The sequence below is a fragment of the Sebastes umbrosus genome, chromosome 6 (genome assembly GCF_015220745.1).
Source record: "Sebastes umbrosus isolate fSebUmb1 chromosome 6, fSebUmb1.pri, whole genome shotgun sequence".
NCBI classification, from domain to species: Eukaryota; Metazoa; Chordata; class Actinopteri; order Perciformes; family Sebastidae; genus Sebastes; species Sebastes umbrosus.
Window position 1 is genome coordinate 27,000,956 of NC_051274.1, and position 7,615 is coordinate 27,008,570.

The 7,615-nt window shown below is 39.2% G+C and overlaps 1 long non-coding RNA gene across 2 annotated transcripts in view; it reads right to left on the reverse strand.

Annotated features, from left to right (window-relative positions):
* The window catches only part of LOC119489734, a 34,281-nt gene extending 27,577 nt beyond the window's left edge, over positions 1–6,704 (reverse strand). Inside the window, exons 1-2 of one of the 2 annotated variants that reach the window (XR_005207242.1) lie at positions 6,620–6,704; positions 3,926–3,982 (exon numbers count right to left, since the gene is read on the reverse strand). This is a non-coding gene — a long non-coding RNA (uncharacterized LOC119489734). The remainder of the gene's footprint in view (positions 1–3,925; positions 3,983–6,619) is intronic. The other variant, XR_005207243.1, reaches the window with a different exon arrangement.
* Between the last annotated feature and the right edge of the window lie 911 nt (positions 6,705–7,615).

The window sequence follows — 7,615 nt, forward strand, 5'->3', positions numbered from 1 at the left end:
AATGACACAACAAGGCTCGCTGGATAGATTACTTCCTTACTACAAGAAAAAACCCTTTCGAAGAAAAATCTTTGGAAGAAAGCCAATGATTATCAGGAGGACTTGAAACTTTTGAGAGCGCTAGATATGCAGGGAAAGGTTCTGCTGATCAAGCATACTCTTTTTTCAAGCCGCATCTTGTTATTTTCATACAGTTCAACAGTCACACCTGGCAGCTGCCCAGATTGTGGAGCAACCTCAGAGAAAACACTGCATTAGCAGAAATCATTTTAAACCATCATTAAGAACTAATAGGATCATTTTTTTCTCACTTTTGTATCATCATTTTCTTTTAAAGATGTACCACACCACTCTGCATTTCATTATAATGACTTGCTAACAGTTGCCAGACTCATCTGAACTAAACAATTCACAGAAAACCTAAAACAATATCACAAGTTTCATTACATTGATTGATTCTTTGGACAACAATACGATGTTTGCTGAGATCACAAAGTCTGCCATGATACGATTTCGATTCGATTCAATTCAGGGGCCTATGATCAATATGAGATGATATCATTATGCCCATTTGACACAATCAGTTACATTTATATCAACTCACAAAAAACACTAAAATATGATTTGACAATTTCATTACTGGGTGCTTGGACAGAGATGGTGACAGATGGGAACGGGAATTTCAAAATAAAGGTGTATCTGAAAGATGATGATATGTAATGATGTTTTCACTTTGCATCGATGATATTGGGTCGTTGATCATTGAATCATTATATCGATCCAGATCAATGAATCGTCACACTTTTATACTCACAAGGGACCAGAAGGATAAAAAACTAGAATTACTGCCTCCACCAACCAGTCAAGTTGCAGTTTATTTTAGTTTAGTTTATATCCATATCTGTCCAAAATGTCATCACTGCATCATTTTTATCCTGTTAGACATTAGCGTGAAATTGTAATGTGATATGAATTCTTGGGTTATGGCCAAAAACGTGTTTTGTGAGGTCACAATGACCTTTGACCACCAAATTCAAATCACTTCATCCTTGAATCCAAGTGGATGTTTGTGCCAAATTTGATGAAATTCCCTCCAGGTGTTCCTGAGATATCGCGTTCACAAGAATGGACCGGACATACGGACGGATGGACGGAGGGTAGGGCTGGGCAATATGACGATACACAGTATATCATCAAAACGATATAAAAATGCCTATCGTACATATTTTTCTATATTGTTTATATTGTGATATGGGCTGGGCCTATATATTTTTTTTTTCTCCATAATTTCAGTCTTAAAGTTCATTTTGCATTTCTTAAAATGAGAAATTACTCTGTACTTTTGTCAAGTATTTCATTCACACAGGAGTATACAAAATACACTTTACCATGTGGTTGTTTCATATAGACTATCTATTAATTGAATTATCAGAAAACATGCTATATCGTAATATATATCGTTATCGAGATATCAAATTACTTCTATCGTGATAGAATATTTTGGCCATATCGCCCAACGGACGGACGGACGGACGGACGGACGGACGGACAACCCAAAAACATAGAAATTTGAGATTTTTTTTAATTTAAGTCGAATGTTGTTAAATCCAACTCTCTTTGGACAATGTATACTTTGATACTGTAATCAACATGAATCCACGCTGACCACAGCCTCGCGTTCTCCGAGGAGCAGCAAACTATTCACAGACACCTTTCAAGTCTGAAGGAGGGCGAGCGATTGATACTCAAACTGAAATATTAACATCCTCTTTTATTTTCTCAACATCAGAGTAGAAGCTAAAGCTGTGCTGGAATTATTGGTGTGGTACTGCGGTGCCGAAGCCGAGTCGGTGCGGCAGTGCTGCGGTGCTGCGGTCCTAAGCTGGCAGGGCAGCAAGCAGATGTGAAGCCTGAAAGTGATGCTAATGGATTCTGCCCCTGTGTCTCTGATCCCTCTGAGTGCGCCTCCCCTGCTCTGAATCACAAATGTAATTATTTGACCATGATGATATTTACAACATAAAGATGAATTTCTTCTTTAATTTGCAACATGGTGATAAATTCTTAATGTGGCGTTTTGTGTCGAGGGCACTTCACTGTCCTCGTGCAGCTAATTATCTCTCTGTGTGTGGGATTCATAGCTTTTTATAGTTCTTCTTCCATTATGCATGCTGCGGTGTGTGTGATGCTATGTTTAGTAAACAGTCGCAGAGAAAGAAAGCTGTGGCTGCAGGGAGCGGTTGTGCGTTCGTGTAGTGAGCCAGCGTGGCGGTTTGGAAGTTTTTTTTTGCTCTGGAAATGTAAAGCAGGCAAAGAATGAATAACAAGCCCAGATATTTATGTCTGCGCTGCATAATTTCAGCCTCAACCTTTGTCACCAGCATCCCTCTTCTCTCTTTGCTTTCACTTCCAACTCTTCCTTCCTTACTTCTTTCTGTCAACATCCTTTTTTCCTCCTCAACCTCTGTCTCTCATCTTCCTCCTCTCTGTCTTTTACTCACTCCTTCTTACATATCCCTGTATCTACAACCCCTCCTCTTCCTCTTCTCACACACACTCCTCTCATTCTCTCTCTCTCTCTTTTTATTCAGTGATTTAGGTCACTGCCTGACTAAAAGACTACACACAGCTGGCCTATAAACCGCTCTGTCCCCTCCCCTCACACACACACACACACACACACACACACACACACACACATTCTGATGAATCACGCTCTGGCACTAACTAAGTATCCTGAAACATTTGTTTATTTGGTCCATCATGTGCATCTGTGCTGAACTTCACAAATCACACCACACATTTCTCTCTGCATTGATTTCTTCACCTGATTCTGTCTTTCACTTCTGTATCTCTTTTCTAATATTTCACCTCTCTCCCGTCTCCTCCTCTTACTTTCTTTATTGCTGCTCCTCCTTCATCGTTCTCCCTCATCAGTCTTTTCATAAACAAAAACTCTGTGACCTGAATAAAACAAAGTGTGCACTAGAAATACTGTAAAGTGAATCAACATCTGGGTCTCATTTTCTCAACCCAAAGACCTCTGCTGGGGGTGTCTGATCTTTTGGATGCCAGATCCATTTATTATCACTTTTTATCTGTTTTATTTATTGTATTTTTGGCAGCAGGAGCAATTTCGGAGGGCACATCATTTGTTTGTTTGATTGTTTGTTGTTCCTGTGTTTGTTTGCTTTGCATCAGCAGAACAGCAGTGGGTCAACAATTTAACGAACAAATTGCCCACACATGCAGGCTCGCCGCTCTCATCTGAATCTAATAATGTGGCCACCAGATACGGCACACAATACATCCATACACACACTCACAGAGGCATTTACATGCACATACACAAGAGCGCGCACACACACACAAGCTTAATCACATAATCTCTACCCAAATAATTAATGCCATCATTTTTGGTTGTAGCTTCTACAATGCCGGCCAATTGGATGCCAGAGGTAATAAAGAGGGAGTGAGAGAGAGAGAGACAGACAGAATAGAAGTACAGGAACAAAGAAAGCGTGCATGAATAAAAGAGAGTGAGGGGTGAAAAGATCTAATAGACCGCAGAGAGAAGGTGAAGGGACAAAAAGAAAGGGAAATGGAGAGGCAATACAGAAACAGAGAGGTTGTGGGTTGGAGAGAAGCATATTTACAGTATATGTTTAATCATCTAGGCTTTGGTCATATTGTTAATTTTGATGTGATATTAGCTGATATACAGTGTACACTTAATGTAATAGTACTTGGTCTACACAGAGAGGAAGGATAACACATAAACAGGAGTCGAAAATGAAATGCTGCAGCACAAATATAACCTGAATTCAATCAATTTTGATGAGAAGAAATCAGGAGGAAAGTAAGTAAACAATCTTACAAACTTGGGTTTAGCATATCAAGTTCCAGTTTTCATAACATTACTTACACATCCAGCAGAAATGGAGAAACATGGGCATCCCACTGGAGTCCTCAGTCTCACCACCTGTTAAAATACAAGTCCAATATTCACAATAAAACATTATGTTTCCACACACACACTCTGAGTGCCATCCAATATTTTATTTATAATATACAGTATTTGCATTTTATTCTTTCCAAAATAATACCTCTGCATGGTGCACACTTACAACCATAAGTAACCACATCTAGGTAAGTCATTTTGATGTGTTTTATAGCTTAATAGCTCTGCATTAAAGCTGAAGTAGGTGAGATTGGAGCAAATATGATTAACAAAAATTTATTTTTATAAAATGGTTGCTATATCGTGACAGTAGTACATGAAACAGGTAACCTGAAAAAAATCATGTGCCTCAGTGTCCTCTGATGCTCCTAACAGCATCTGCAAGATTTACCGGTGGAAAACAAGCAGTAAGAGCTGATCTGAGGTCCGCTGTCCATCTGCCGTCTATGAGAGCCGGCTGTCAATCACTCGCGAACTCCGACCAAACAGTCAAACTAGTCAGCGCTGATCAGATATGAATCAATGTTATGTTACGTTAATGCCTATTTCTTGCCTCAAATGTTTTCAGAATCATCTTGTAGTGCACTGTTTAGCTGTAAAATGAGAACGTTTTTGACGCCGCCGCCATTGTGAAATCTGGTCAAGGAACGCCAAGTTCCGGACACATGACTGGAGCACAGCCAATTGGAACGCTCTCTCAATGAAATGACCTGTGATTGGTAAAAGTCTCCCGCCACGGGCTAGATTTTTCTAAAGCCTGAAAACAGAGCCATGAGGAGGTGCAGAAGTCTAGTTATCTCTCAGAACACTTGCATTACAATATGCTGAAAGGTTATTGTGGAATTTTTGCCCAATGATGCCAGAAATATACTGCCTACTGCCACTTTAAGAACTAAGGTTTTATACAGTATATCCTTCATACAGGTCTGTCAAAAACCCATCATCTGCCCCAAAACAATATGAAATAAACATTCAGCGAGACTGTAATGGGGCAATATTTGGCTGCTCTGACAAGACAAGGGCCCTTCCCTCCCATCAAAGCAGGCTCTCACAGCAGGCATGATTGCAGCTAAAAAAACGAATATCATTAAATTTCAAGTCTCCATCATCACCATGTTTCAGGAGGTGGCTCAACGAAATGCATTCTATTGCTAAGATGGAACAGATTTGCTATAGCAAACATAATTCACAAAACACTTTTTTAAAGGTGTTTTTGACATTTCTTGATAAGACCGAACTGTATATAGCTCTTGAGATTTGCTGCTATGTGTGCAAACTCTGCTTTATTCTGTATGCTGACTGATATTCTGGCAGTCTCCCACCCATATGTGTTTTTTCTTTTTTGTTGTTGTTTTAGCTGTTTCTTTTTTCTCACTCTGTACCCTGAAGGAGCAGTCTCCTGTCTTGCCAATACTGTTGAATTCTGGCAGCTTTGCACTTGTTCTTGACATGTATCCCCAGTTATTTTTCTGTTATTTTGTATAAGGGTACTGGGTGTTTCGTGTCTTGTGTGTGTTTATTGTAAAAAAATAAAATAAAAAAAGTTGAAAATAAAGACAAAAACAAACAAAACTGCCCCATTCAATTTGAAGCATCCTTAAAGGGACTGTTTGTAAGAATCGGAAATTGGTTGTAACAGCGACACATGTGGCCGTTAAGTCAACGGAAGTCAGCGTCCTGTTGCCCACGCTCGCCCGTGTGCACGCGCTACGTGAATGTGAGTGAGCATCCGTCAAAACAGTGAGGCGACACACATCAGTTAACACCACAATATCACTCTATATTTCACCTGGCAGTAATGTTAGCTGACCAGACGAAGGTCTCTCCATGAATCACTGCTGATCCTAGTGTCAACTTTTCCTGCTTCAGCCTCCCGACCGCGGTCAGAAGGAACAGGGGAGACACCGGAGTTTTGGTCGGAGACGATAATGTTTCTCGCTGCGGAAACTTCTGTTGGTCTGGAGGAGCTGCAGCATTTATTTCTGCACAAACGTCCACTGTACATTCACTAGATATTCTCAGAGCTACTAACTCTCCTGCAGTGCGTAGTGGGCGCATATGCACGTGAGGTGGAGCGAGCTGAGTGAAGGCAAGCAGGCAGGCAGGCAGAGGAGCAGAGTACAGCAGAGACTACGGCCCTGGAGACCAAAGCTACGGTCTCCCCCCGCGTCCTCTTACCGCCGCCAACACTGTTTTGCAAGACGGGCTTCACTAGATATAACTTTGCGGTTCTGGTGCTTCCGTGTAGTTTGTGTTGGAGTCTAGGGGACACCGACCTGGATTGATTTATACGTGTAAGAAGTTGCAAACAGTCCCTTTAAAATGATATTCGGATAGAAAGGTAATAAGTTAGACTTTAGTTTTAATATATTAAATTAACGTAAAACATTACACGATCATTTATATTAGTAGTTAAAGTGTAATTTTAGTTGAATGTTAGCAAAAAAAAAGTGTCCGAACTAGGAAACAGTTCCGCTAGCTAGCAACTGGCGTTAGCTAGCGATTAGCTTGGATGCTAACATAACAACAAATATCTGCTAAGGCTGAACAATGCTTACATTTATGTTCACCACACCTTACTGAAGCAATTAGCAGCTTGTACTGTACGTGGCCAGCTACGTATCACAGGTATTTAAAGTATTATTACTTTATACTCACGGAGGGGAATGTTGCTTAGGAACAGAGGAGGAAGGAAAAAGCTCACTAGCTACATGATAAGCTAGCTATGTCAGTGATGCCTTCAAGTGTGTCGTGTTTAACAGATTTGCTTAATGAGTCCGTTTGAATGACCCTTTTTATTATTAATAAACAAAAGAACAGAATACAGATTCAGTATAGGAGGTAGTTAAAACTATACCAAAGGAGAAAAATCATACTAGACAAAAATATTATAATATTATGTGTCTTATTAGCCTTTTTGTTAGTCAAATTAGAAAGTAGTAGTAGGAAAACAACAAAATAAGAACATTTATTGTTACATTTATATTTATGCTTAAAAAAAAAACATAATTATCAAATTTATTATAAAAAAAACATATCTTCTTTTCTTGGGTTTTTGAAGAAACCATGTAAACTCTACATTTTCCCATGATAATGTAAAGTCTTTAAAGATATCATCAATGACAAATCTGCAGAGGTCTTGCCAGAATGAATTTCTTGGTGTGAGAACAAAACAGTTTCTGAATATTCATCACAATAATAGCAGTTTTTTATGTCTTTTTTTATTTTTATTTCTGCATGTAGTGATTGGCAGGGTAATATTTATGAATAATTTTGACGGACACCTCCTTAACCTTTATTTACGATTAGATATAGGAAGCATCCAGACCTTCTTTCATTAAGCCATATCATTTACAAATTGATTCCAATATGCCATCATGACATATGGACTAGAGACAGCATCTCTTTGAAATAGGTTGTAGATGTAAAGAAAAAGCTGCATATGTGAGCTTGAGATATTCCTTCAGCCTTAAGACTCAAGGACAAATCTCTTTGCAAAAACTGTTTCAATTTATTTCTGGTTTGAATATAAAGAGCATCTTGATTTCTGGACTTAAAAATAGAGAGCCCCAAATATGTAACTTCTTCCCTTACAGGAATATTGCAAATAGTGTGTGCATCACAGTCCTTAACAGCTACCGTGAAACCGTGAAT